The sequence below is a fragment of the Rousettus aegyptiacus genome, unplaced genomic scaffold, assembly GCF_014176215.1.
Source record: "Rousettus aegyptiacus isolate mRouAeg1 unplaced genomic scaffold, mRouAeg1.p scaffold_m13_p_8, whole genome shotgun sequence".
Lineage (NCBI taxonomy): Eukaryota > Metazoa > Chordata > Mammalia > Chiroptera > Pteropodidae > Rousettus > Rousettus aegyptiacus.
In genome coordinates, this window is record NW_023416311.1 from 23,034,435 (window position 1) to 23,048,080 (window position 13,646).

Here is a 13,646-nt window from a genome sequence, read left to right on the forward strand (position 1 = left end):
CGCTCGCACAGTCCTTTATGGAGGTTAACTACAAAATAAGTTCCAGTGAGTGATCGGGAACAGGCGTGTAATACTGTAATGCCAACGACGGCATAATTCTCGAAAAGTTCATTTGCAGAAAATTCTTTGACTTGATGAGGCAAAGTTTGGCCTCTTGAATCATTCTGCCATGGTGTGCGGCATTTGCAGAGTTGTTCTGAAGTTTACGATCCTCGCACTTTTGAACTTGCCTCAGCTGCACTCCATTAAAAACGGAAAGCTCCATTCCCTGGTACCCAGGCAGGGGTTTACTGTTCGGGAAGTCATGGGAAAGTGGTTTTATGATGGGGTACGTACGAAGGCTGCAGAGTTCTGTGGTCTGGGCAGGATTGGGGGATTATTCTGTTTTTTTTTTTTTTTTTTTTTTTTTTTTAACATGAAGGTGACGGAGGTTTGTTGTTACTTTGGATTTTGAGAGGAAGACGGTGAATCTCGGTAATGAAAGTCTGGCTGTCTGAGGTTCCAAAGGTGGCTCCCCCAGTCCCTTCATCCAGGAAAGCACTACACGGCAACTCATGAGACTTTTGTGCCTTTAGTTTTGACCCTCCAAAAAAAGAATGGGAGTAACAAATGTCATTGCTGCTTCTCATTCTTCCCCTTAGGAAGGGAAAATGTCTTCATGCCAACCTGGGCCCGACTTGCCTCCAGCTCAAGGTAATTTCTAAAGAAAGGAGGGAAGGAAATGGCACTTGGAAGCACTCACTCAGTCTGCCAGGGAGTTATTGAAGAGCCTGAATTGACTCCTTTGTGGTGATCTGCAGACACAACACAATGGTTTCTACCCAAAGGCTCCAAGTACAAAATTTACACTATTATCCCTTTGCCTACCATCTAAATATACCAAGGCCCAAATATCCCTACTTAGGGAAATCCCTTAGCCTCCCAGGGTCTGCTTTCCTTCCTCTCATGTGGGAAGCACAAGGCCCACTTCTTCCCACCTCCTAAGGCCTCACAAAGAGGGGTTCTAGAGTTGGGTAACGTCGTTTCCTACGTCTTTCCACTTTTCTCAAATGAATACTGTTACACAAATGATTAAAATTGCGGTGAATACTACTCTTAAAACAATTCAATTCACAAATCTAATGAGCAGCAACTGACGAATGCCCATGGTCTCCAAAGCTCTGTGCCACTTACTTAGACCTTATGTATCTGAATTTCCAGTGACCATTCTGAGATCGAAGCAGGGTGGCCTATGGGCAAAGCACAGTGGTTTTCAACCTTATCTACACAAGTATCCAGGGTACTTTTGAAGAAATGTTAATGGCCAAAGCCCATCTCAAACCAGTGGATTCAGAAGCTCAGCATTTTTGAAAGCTCCACTGGCAATGGTACAGCCAGGGTCGATCACCTGCACAAAGCATAATGGTTAGGAACAGACTCCCAATGAAACTTCAAAGCCACTACGGAATGAAGCTGAACTGGATTAGGCGTCCTGCTCCGCCATGTTATTTAAACTGGAAGCCTCAGCTTTCCCTTGTGAAAATTGGGATAATAACAGAATAAAACGATACATAGGGAATCACTTACTGCTGACTGGAAGATGGCAGGTGCTCAACAGATATGAGTTATCATTTTTTTCCTGAACTTACTGCAAATTGAAAACAATGACACCAACTTCTTATGAAATACTGCAGGTTAACACAGTACTTTAACAGGCATCAATTTAACTTTATCCCCATAAAAAAAAAAAACCATGGAGAGGATGTATGGTTATTACCATTACCATTTTACAGATGAGGAAACTAGAGTTCAGGGCTTTCCCAAGGTCCCACAGAGGTAAGGAAAGAGGAGGACTTGGACCCAGATTTCTTGATGCCTACAGCTTCCACCTCATGTGGCTGCCAGAATTAACTATGCTGTCAGTGGATGTGAGGTGTCTCTGTGGCCGTCAACGTGAGTGTGCCGCTTAGAGCAGTGGTTCTCACACACGTGAGGGCAGTTTAAGCCACAGATCGCTGGGCCCCATTCTCAGGCAGAGAGTCCGACCCAGGAGGTCGGGGGTCGGGGGTAGGGGTAGGGGTAGGGGGGCTGAGGCTTCACGTTTTAATAAGTTCCCAGGTGGTGTCCATCCCGCTGGTGTGGGACCAGACCTTGATAATACATTGCCCAAGGGTTTGTGAAAGGACGTGAAGCTGCCACGTCACAGCCTGGGCCACCTCCTGTGACGAGGCTTCGCCCACCCCTTTCCGGTATGCTACTGCCCACTAGTCAGGCCACATCTCATCTTTCGGTCTCTTTCTCGAGAGTTTGAGTACCTGCGAGGTTGTAACAGACCTAGGTCTAGATGGCCCAATCGCTCCTCCTTCCAGAGAGCAGCCAGTCCCCTGGCATGACCCCTGCAGGGTGAAGCCTGGCCCGAATGCTCCAGAGGCCAACACATGAATAGAAGCAGGGCAGCTAGGACCTCTCTGCTTCCTGGATGGCATTTCCAGTATAACTGGCTGAGAGAGTCTGGGTGCTCTGCATTTCAGCTTCTACCCACCTGGCACATCATCGACCACCCCTCAGAAGTCTTTCCTAGCCTCCATCTTGGGCCTAGCATCACCTGAGAGCATGGTGGAGTCAATCCAAGCAGAGAAAGTAAAATCTGCCAGTACCGAAAGAACCCAATTTACCCTTTCCAGAGGATTCAGAACCACTTTCCAGCAAGAGACCTCTAAGAGAATCCAAGAATTAAATAACGCTCTTCTCATCTCCCTTCTCCCTACCACCTATCATCTTATTCCTTTCTCCTGCCCCAAGTGCTTAGGGATGTGTACATACATAGGACTCACCTCTACCCTTTTCTTGCATCCAGACACTCCGGGGAGGAGAATGAACTTGCTAGGAGCTTCTAAGACCCATTTCATCTCCCTCTCTGTGTGTACTGTGCCAAATGTGCTTTGGAAGGGCTTAGGAACCCAGTCCTTCAGGCCCTGAGATGAAATTCCCTTGAAGGCCTGGGATACAGCCTGGGGAGAGGGCTGGGCCCTCCCTCACCATGGTCCCGAAGACATGCAAAAGGTAACCCATCTCCTCTGTGAGGCAGCACAATTTCCTAAGAAGATCAATATCCATGAAACCCCTTGCCTTCGTGATGTTCAGAAGACATCACTAGGAGTCCAGAAGGTGAGTCACAAAGTTGGGTGGACACAGAGAAGAGGCACATCCAACTGCCATATCCCTGGAAAGGGCCCATGTTTCGTGTAGCTCATGACAGAAGCTCACACAAGCTATTCTGTTGAGCAAGGCCTGGGAAGCACATGGAAGAAGCCCATCTCCAACACGGCATGAAAGACACCAAAGCACTATCCATTTGGGGGGAAGTGGAATTCATAAGGTACTCAATAGTCTGCACCCCAGAATCACACTCTTTTAGAGCCAGATGAGACTGCAGGTGTCACTGACCCCTAACTCTTTTAGCAGATAGTAGTGGAGGGGACGGTGTGAGGTTCAATGACCCACTCAAGGGCTGTTACTCGGTAGCAGAGCAGCAGCCAGGTGCCAAGTCAGCTGACCCTAAGCTGCAGCACTAAGCTGCCCAAGACCAGCATATCTAGAAAGCAAATAGAGTTTCTGTGATGTGTAGTTCATAATCTGCCTTCACATCCATTTATCTCATCATACTTCTCAATGCTTTGGGAGAAGCTGCAACTTATTCCCATTTCACAGATGAAGAAGCCAGAGGCTCCGAAAATTTGACAAGCGGTAGCTAAAGTCACCAGGCTGAATGAGATGGGACGATGGACCACATGGGCCCAAACCCGCATGGTCTTATTCCTAGCTTGGTGCTCTTTCCAGTCCTCATGGTTATTCCCCTTGACACCGGGACGGGAATGGTCATGGCGTAGACTGGATGACAAGGCGATAGGGCCACGCCAACAGCTAGCTCTGAAATGCTCACACTTCATAGCTCATGGGATTGCCACTGGTCCTGCCTGTGTAGCTTAAACCCAAAGGTTTCCTTCGAGCATGTAAAGTTATTACCAAGGCTGGACGTGCCACACAGCAAGGAAGGGATCAAGGTGTCCACCGGGTGGCCAAGGAAGCAGCCAGTTATGTCAGGTGCTTTGTGCTGGCTCTCCCCCTCAGCTCCCCAGAGGCCCATCTCACAATCTCACATGTCCCCTCCTCAGTGGGGTCTACGCCTCACCTACTGTAAATGGCACCTTTCCCACGCCAGCGCTCCCAACCCCGCCTCCTAACATGTTACGCACTGATTACACGCCTTGTCTCCATCCTACCTCAGCTCCATGGGGGCTGGGACCTTTGCCTGTTCTTCACTGATGACGTGTCTCGTGTCCAGAATAATACTGACAAACAGAGACATTTCATAAATATTTTTCCCAAACGGTTTACTTTGAAAAAATTTCAAACCTTCAGAAAGACAGAAAGAATAAACACCCATCACTCTTCACCTAGATTCAATAATTATTAATATTTGCTTTATTTCTCTGTATGTGTGTACATACGAATACACACATGTATGTATTTAGACACATACCTATATTTCTTTTTGGTAAACTATTTTTAAATTAAGGAAAGCAATACTTCCTAAAAATAAGAAAATTATCACATCTAGAGATTTCAATTGATACATTATCTAATATACAGTCCACATTCAAATCTCCCCAGTTGTTCCCAAAATATCTTTAAAAATAAATTTTTAAAAATTTTAGACCTTGGGCCCCACCAAGGATCAGGCATTGCATCTGTTCCCACGTCTCTTGAGCCCCCTTTAATCTAGAGCAGTCTGACCAGCGGCTAATGAATGAGCGAATGGGAAAGTGAGCCACACGTCTATGGAAGCTTCAGAGAAGGGCAGGCAGAGCCTGGGGGGTGCGGCGGCGCTGGGGGGTCCTCACCCTGAATTTCCTCTATACCTCGCTCTTCCATGTTAGGGACCCCGACGTGTTCACACAGGATGTTCCGCTGCCTGCCCCCACAAAGGTCCCCGGACTGCGATTTCCTTGCCGCCCACCCCACGGGGGAGGGGTACTGCTCCTGAAGCCCTCAGCCCATGTGAGTTTCCATCACCCTTCAGCATGGGCTTTTCGTTCTCAAGGTACAAGGCTTTTTCCACTGTTCTGGGCTCACGGTTATAAAAACACAAATACACAGAGCCAAATGTGTGGCCAGGCTGGTGGAAACTATAAAGGACCAGCCTGAAACTGCCTGTAGGGCAGGGGGGTAACTGGCTGCTTGAAGGCAGAGTGTTTTGAGTCACCAGCGGAGCTTTGTGCCCCTGTATCCCACAGAAGGCTGTTTGCTCTATAGGAGCCAACCATGGCTATTATGATGCCGTTAATGGTGTGAGCTGTGGGACGCTCAAAACACAGGAAAACTGTGCTCACGGAGAGGGCAGGAGGAAGAGCCCAGGAGAGACATAAAAAGGCAATAGGATTTAGAGAGCACTCTTAGGAGAGAGGAGGGGTGATGGATGGAGTGGAGGGGGGCGAAAGGAGGGGGACACCTGCGAGTGGGGAGGAGGACAAGCTGGAGATGGGAACGAGGGCAGCAGAGAGTCAGAACCCAAGATTCGCGGGGCAGTGTGGCTCCACGGCAGACAGGCACGCCAGAAGACAGCGGTCCCAGGACGAGACTGGGGAAGAGAGCGGGACGGGTTCAAGGAGGTCAGAGAGCAGGATCAGGAAATCAGGAGTCCACCGCCACGGCTGCCAGGGTGAAACGGGCGAAGGCAAAGGGCTTTAATGAGAAACCAGCAGGGCTTCCCTCCTTCCTCCTTTGTGAAATCTGGGGCCATGGTTATGAACCAAGAGGAAACCAAATCCCCTTGCTGCCCCTCACTGGGGCCTCCTTCCTGCCTGCTGTTCCTCGCTCAGTGCTCTGCACTAATTATTGACTCACCGCCATCCTGACAATGGATGCTCTTGATTGCTTCCAAGTATGACTATACATTCTGAATCGCGTTTACCTAGCAACTCCCTCCACCCCTCTCTGACCCCTTTCCAGTATCACTGGAGCCTGGAGTTGGTTACAACCTCCACTGTGGATACTGACCATCTAATTTCCTAGTCTCCTAGGGGCTCTAAATCCAACCTCCTCTGACCTGCCAGCAGGAGGGATGACCTCACATTTGTCCTGCTTATCACTGGTAATAACCATTAGGGACAATGGCAGGCGCTCACACCTGCTGCCCGCTAGGATGGCAGATCGGGTCTCCACAGGAGGCCAGAGATGCAAATCTCCTTGTCCTTTTCACCACAGGGTCACTCCCAGGCACTCTCCCCACATGGACATCACCAAGCCAAGGGGATGACGGGAGATTAAGCCAAAGAGACAGAGTGTGCCCTGCCCCCCACCCCCCTCCTCCCAGCAAGTCAGCAAACACCGGTCCAGGGGCTACAAGATGTTGTCGAGCTGCAGCACTGATTAAAAGGCATTCGCTGCAGACCCCCTTGCTGTGGCCCAGCCATATGTGCGGAGGCTCAGGACACGGGACTAGAGGTGCCGACTGCATTCTCGGCACAACCATTTCTCTGTGAGAAGGGATTTTCTGCAGCTTGGGCGTTTTCGTGGCTGCCCTTATCATCTCGGAAATGGTGCTGTGAACATCTGGGACAGAACCTGGGGTCACTGTGGGCACAGCGTCCCCCATCCAGGTTCACAACTACTTCCCTTGCCCGCCTCTCCCCCATGATGGAAAGACCACTGAGGGTCTCTGAATCCTGCCATCTGAAGACCCGTCAGGCTCTTCCTCCCCACACAGACCAGCGCCCACAGGCCCCGGGCAGCCAGGCCGGCGTGGCCAGCCCCGCCCTCGCATTCTTTCTGAGGCGAGCCAGCAGCCCGAGCAGCCAGCAGCAAGCCAGGCCCCAGCCCTGCTGTAAAGTATTAACTCATACTGAACACAGTTTGTCTCCGAGGACCCTCTTGGCCCCTTCGTCATCCTGTGCTGACATTTTAATCGTGCTTTTGTGGGAGCTGGCTGGCAGTTTGTCATCAGGAATGGCGCGGCGAGGGGCCAGAGCGGGTTGCTGGCTGTGGCTGCTGCTGAGGGAAGCAGCCCATTCTGACAGACTGAGCAATAATCTGAACTTACTGCGCAGAGCCTGTGGGACACCAGCCGGGCCGCTTTATCTTCTTCATTAAAGTGCGCTCAAAAAAAAAATCCATTTTCCTTTAAAGTCTCAGGAACAGATGGAGTAAAATTAATTGCGCCATTAAGTCCCGATAGACAATACCAGAGTGGTTTTCTTTCAACTGTGCATGTGTGTTACAAAGTGCTCTTCGTAAAAGGCAATTACTGCAACATTTGCCATAAAATAAAGGTTGCTTTAATGGGCAATAAACACAGGCTTCAAATTTTGTATGAAATGGGTCTCCAAAGGGCGCTGTTAGAGGCAGCTCAAAGGCGCGACTGACTTTAGTAATTCTGCTCCGGCTTCAGCTCAGCCAGTTCCGAGAACAATGATTCCCCACCCTTGGATATATTCTGATAGAATTATGTCTGTGATGTTCACTCGCTGCATGGGCCTCTCCAGCCAGATTGTTCTGGTCAGCAAATGGCAGGCAGCAGAGAGAGAGAGAGAGGCGGGGCGAGAGAGAGGATGGCTAGGGCGTCCTGGGGCAGTACCCACTCCCACTGCTGGGGGAAGGATCCCGTTAAAGTGACAGGCCTGGTTCAAGGCGGTCGGAGAACACGATTTACTTGTCTTCTGTCTCAGAGGTCTGCTGAGAGTTTCTAGTTGATTCCTGGAAGTCAGGCTCAGTGAGAAATCTATATTTATGTATATTTAGAGCCCTTTAGGACAGAGATTTGGCAAAGGGGGAAAACAGGCTGTGCTTTACAACTGAGATGAAAATGATGATGAAGGTCTGTGAGCAGATTGATGACCAGGAGCTCCTGCCTGAGCCCAGCTTTCTGCCCCTCGGAGGAGAACGCTGTGTAAGTGAACCCAGAGAGCACGGCGGAATGCAAATCTCTAACAGCTTAAGTGGAGAAAGTCATCTCCCTGAACTCCTACCCCTTTCCTTTGCAAACCTACATGTAAATCTTCCCCTTTCATGGATCCAAGCCACTCAGACCTGGCTGGATGGGGGCAGGATTGCAAAAACCAGAAATTCTTTTCACTTCACTATATTTCTAGGTTTCAGTAATTGCAATGTTAGCATGACATATAAATGATCCATTAATTGAAATAGTGACTACACCAACTCCAATATTTATGGTACAAATCCATATTTCATTAAACAAATCCGATAAGCAAATATATCAAGGAAAACATGAGAACCTTTTAAAGTATGAGAACAGGAACTAAAAGGACCATTTTCTGTCCAAAATATAGGCATATGGCTAAAAAAAAAAAAAAAAAAAAGGAAAAAAGAGAAAGCATTCTTAGCAGATTTAGAATTCTTTGGGGGCTGATGAGACAGAAAAGCTCATGTGATGAAAATTAACTTCAAGTAAATCCAGCGTTGACTCACATGGTTAGGGGCACATGGAAGCCCTGGGAGCCCCACGGGCCACCAGCTGCCACAATGCAAGAGGCTCTGGTCTCTGCTCAGACTGCAAGGGGGCAGAAAGGGACCGCCTGGTATGCTCTGGCTGCTCCAAGGAGGAGCAGGCTATTAACTGTTTTAACAGAGGGGTTGGCTTACACTGAGCCATCCACACTGCTGCCTGACCCCTTCTTTGCATCAGGGAGTTTCCGGCTTGCAGTGGCAGTGAGGTGAAGTCTGTGGATGCACAGCACACCTGACTGCCTCAGGACAAATCTGAACCTGCCACCTGGACTTCAACACTTAGCTGAATGCATCCTCTGTTGGCTGTCTCACAGGTACTTCTTTCTATCCAACTGCAATGGCCACCTGTCCCCTCACATCTGCTCTCCTTCCCATGTTCCCCTAGGTCAAGTGATGGAAGATGCCACCATTTCCCCAGCTGCCCAGCTCAGAAATCTGGGCATCGTCTTCAGACCCCTCCTTCTCCTTCGTCCATGCTACTGATCCTGAAGGTCCCATCTCCTCGTCTCCACCTTCTCTATTCCTGTCTTAATTCAGACCTCGTCATCTCATCTGGATGTGACAGCATCCCAACTAGTCTCCTTGTTCCAGCCTTGAACTTCTCTAATCACTTCTCCAGATTACTCACCAAGTGTTTACAATAGGAGTTTTCACACATCTGGTTATAGACTGGAGGTGGGGAGGGTGGTAGCTCCTACTGGTATACTCTCATTCTCAAAGTATCCCAGTTTGGATGACACATTATAACTCGAGGTAGAACTCACAGTACTCCCCTTCTTCAATAACTCCTATTAATTTCGGGAAAACTGTAAGATCCTTAAGCTTCGGCTCTAGGTTTTGTAGGGCTCCAATCTTATGTAATTGGAGTACCCTATTTAAGGAGAGGAATACCAAATAGAAAATTATTATAAAAATTACCTTTAATATATACTTTTGCAAGTTTTAAAAAAGGAATAACAACAACAAAAACAACTCAACACATGGCCATGTGAAGACACTGCTAGAGCCCAGGCAGGGGAGTGAGGGGCACTGCAGCCGACGTTTCAACGGCCTCGTGGCAAACCCACACTAACGTGGCATGCGAGCAGGCTGTCTGTGATCCGGCCTTGGCCCAACTCTTCAGGCTCCCTCTTGACATTGTCCCCTCCCCGCTCCCCCAATGCACTGCTTCATCGGCCCTCCGCCCTGTGCCTCAGCCACAGAACCACGTATAGTCAGATCAGTGTGCTATCTTCTCCCGTCCCTTCGTGTCTGTGCACATGCTCTTCCATCGGCCAGGCAGGGGACAAGGGAGGGTCTCGACCAACGTCTATGCAACTTTTGGAACTCAGTTCTAGCATCATCTCCAAAAAAAACTCTTCTGATACTCCAAGCAGAAGTCACTATCCTTCCTTTGAAGATCCCATGACATCCTATCTACCATTATCTCAGCCTTGATTGTACAACGACACAGAAAGTAGCGTCTTTTCCTCTACTGAGTACATGGTAAATGCCAAATACATGTCTAAAGAATGAATAAGCCTCTTTCCAGTGCCACGTGGGATCCTAGCTAAGGCAAAACACTCGGGATGAATACTCTGCTTGGAACGGAATGGGGAAGTGATAGCAACTGGAGCCGGTCCTACACCGTAAAATCTGAACTCTGTTCTCTCTGAATGAAGGCAGTCACCAAACCAGAGCAAATTGTGGCTGAATGCTGGCAGGGATGGAATAAAGAGGTGGTACAGCTTAATTCCTGAAGACTAGGTCGGTAGTTGACAACTATCTTTGCACGTTAAAAGCAACGGAGGTATTAAAAAATGTATTTCATTGTCTGGTACCTAGCCCCAGAGATAACTTTTTTCCTGTGGAGGTATCCAGTCATCAGAACTTTTAAAAAGCTCTCCAGATGATTCTAGAGTTGTAAAACAATAACCTATCTGATCCAATATTAATGAAAACTTGCCATTTCAAATATTTTTATTCATGTTTGGATATGGTCACAGTTACCAGCCTATCTGTAGCCTGTATACAGATAGGCTGGTCTATCTCTGCCATACTACTCCTGACAAATCAGCTCCTGTCATGAAATATCTCTGTAGAGAGAAATGATGACTTGGCACTTCTCCATCATCTCCTTGGTTCAGTCAACAAATGCTTCCTGAGTGTCTGATGCAAAGTATTCATGGGAAATACACAAAAGACTTAGCCCTTATCCTCAAAGGCTAAGTCTTGACAATATTTTAGGTCAAATCACAATACGAGTTGATAGCAAAAGAACATTCACAAGCCTGTAGCCAGTCAAGAGCTATACGAGTGCTGGCACTCAGCGCTTTGTGTAATGATGTCCCTCCATGGAGGGACATCACATATTCTGAGAATCCCCATATGTTGGATTCATGGAGGAAATAGCAGCTCCTGCACTTATCGGTCAGGAAATAACTTTATCATCAAATCGGATACTCACTCATTCATTCCTTCTATTTCTTGCAATAAATATGTATCAAACACTTACTACATGAATCACACAATGGGGGGTTCCAGATATACAGGGTTGCAGAATAGGAAGGTGACCCACAAGCTTGATGAAATATGGTATGAAAGAGACTCTAATTCATCATGCATTGATGTCTTTAATTGCCACTATCTTTAGTGTTGTAAAGGGAAAATTCTGGGTCCCAGGATGTGCAGGACGCTTGTAAGTCGGGTGCCGCAGAGATGGATGTCCCAGGAACACAGGAGGTCGTGTGCTCAACTTAGGTGGTAAACCAAGTGGCTGGCTTCGAGGTAGAGTGTCAGGAACAGCCTTGAAAGGAAACTGGTAAGCTGAGGAGAGCTCAGGCTTATCCTCCCTGCTGGACAAAATTCTCTCTCACTGGCAGAAAAATAACCTATAGGGACTTACACAGTGCCATGTGCAGATGGGGTTTAATGAATGTGGTGATGATAATGATGATAATTATTCAAATTCTTTTCTATCTCTACACCCCAGGGAGGTCAGTGCTGCCTTTTGTCATTTGACTACATTTGAGAGGTGACCCTCCTTCCTAAGTTTATTCTGTAATAGCTTCCCACGCATGGTGCTCTGTTTCTCTTCCTTTACACCACTCAGATCAGCATATGCTCAGCAGTGTGCTAGATTCTCGGGAGGGTACGAAAGAAAAATGAGATTGCTGGGAGGTGCCTGGGCCATACTGTCACTGATGCCAGGGCCAGGGGTTAGGGTTTGCACAGGGAATACCCTAAAGCAGGAAATGTCAAGTTTCCGAGGATCAGATAATAGTTTGTGTTTGTTTGTTTATATTTTATCTTTTCGGAAAAAAATTTAAGGAGAGTTAAAATAAAATAAACATGATACACACAATAAAGTTAAAGAAGAGAAAGCAAAATATAATGGGGGCCAATATTGTGACAATGAGCGAACACTGAATTTAACTCCGGAGTTTCTAGGAGGTGGGGCAAAAGGGACAGAGTAGGTCACAAAGTTTACATCCCCAACAGAACAAGCCTCACAGTTCTTCCAGAGAGATAAACACATCCTGACTGTTATGTAGCACCTTACAAGAATGGTCCACATCCTCAATAATGAATGATTTTCACAGCACATGCAAGTTATCTTCATGTTGTTTTTAAAAAATTATCAATAGACCCAAGATGTAAACATTAAAATCTGATCTATCGAAGATAATTCAATCGAGGAACAGAAGCTGATTCCCTTCGAGTATGTGCTTTCCTGGTGTTCTAACTTGATGAAAGGAGAGAGCGGGGATGACCCGGGATAGGGAGCATGTCCCTTGGCTGATCGTCAGTGAACATCAATTTTCTTTCCCGATTTTCAGAAAGAGATGGAGAGTAGCAGTCTAAGAAACACTAAGGCGCTGGGCATCCTTGAGGCGCTGGGCATCCTTGAGAGGGCTTGATGGCCGATCCCCTTCTTGGACACCCAGGATGGCTGACATTCTGATCAGAGACAAAGCTGAGAGAGAGATCTGACCAGTGTTCTGGCTGGACTGAAGGCTGCCCTTCTCCATGTGGTGACAAGTCACTGGACTACTTTCAGGAAAACCAAGATGTTGCTCATGGAGTGGCTCTGGACCCACTGACCCCTGCACGACTGACACGCTGAGACTCTAGAGTCATGCTGTCCAACAGATTTCTTTTTATGATGATGAAAATGTTCTCTATCTGTGTTGTCCAACACAGTTGCCATTAATCTTACATGTGGGTATTAGGCTCTTGAAATATGTGTCATGGAGGAACTGACGTTTGGATTTTATTTAATGTTAATTTTTTAAAATTTTAATTTAAGTAGGTGCACATGGATAGCGGCTACTATATTAGACAGAGCAACCCCAAAGATCCACAAAGAAGAACTGGGTGAATGCATCCATGATTTGCAGTTTCATAACAAGCATCACTTGTACCCTACCCCGGCTGTAGATAAACCTCCAAGGTGCTGTTGAGGGCCTCTCTCGATAAGTCAGACTCCCAAGACTCCTCTAGGCGCTTGAGTAAACTGGTCTGCTAAATGAAACTATTTAGTATCGGCCAAAAGAATTGTGGAGAATGTTTGCCAAACACAACAGTTGATGTTTTCACAAATTTGGGGTTGGGCCATCACGATAGTGGGTGACTATGAGGACAAAATGCTTCTCCAAGCTATTTCCAATACCCACATAATCATGGTCATAAAACACCGTCAAGCACATAAGCGGCCCCTCCCCTCCCAATTGCTGTGGCATGCTGGCCTGCAGAGAGTTCACCTGAATGCAGTTATTAACTCCCACCTAACGGTCCAGAATAAAACACGTCTCTGTTTTCAACACTTGTGATTAAGGTTTGACATGTCTGGATGTCATTTTGGGCTACCCCTAACTCTTACAGTGGTAATAAAGCACAACCTTCACGACAGCATCTATGGCCAATGATTTTAGTGAAGTTTGGCCCTTAGCTGACTTCAGTCCACAAAGAAAAAGGCCAGTGAAAGATGCATGAAAGCTGCCAAGAGCTCTGGATCCATTTTTCCGTAAGTCGAAAGAGCATAATCGTTACATAAAATGTTTAGAAACATGAGTTAGGTTTTGTCATAATGAATTAAAGCTGATTTCAGAAACAAAAAAAGTTACAAACCTTTTCCTAGTCTTATATATATAATAACAAAT

General features: G+C 47.2%; 1 protein-coding gene across 6 annotated transcripts in view; it reads right to left on the minus strand.

Moving 5' to 3' along the window:
- The window catches only part of AUTS2 (activator of transcription and developmental regulator AUTS2), a 1,066,702-nt gene that overhangs the window by 136,709 nt on the left and 916,347 nt on the right, over nucleotides 1–13,646 (minus strand). The gene's annotated exons all lie outside the window — the stretch shown is intronic.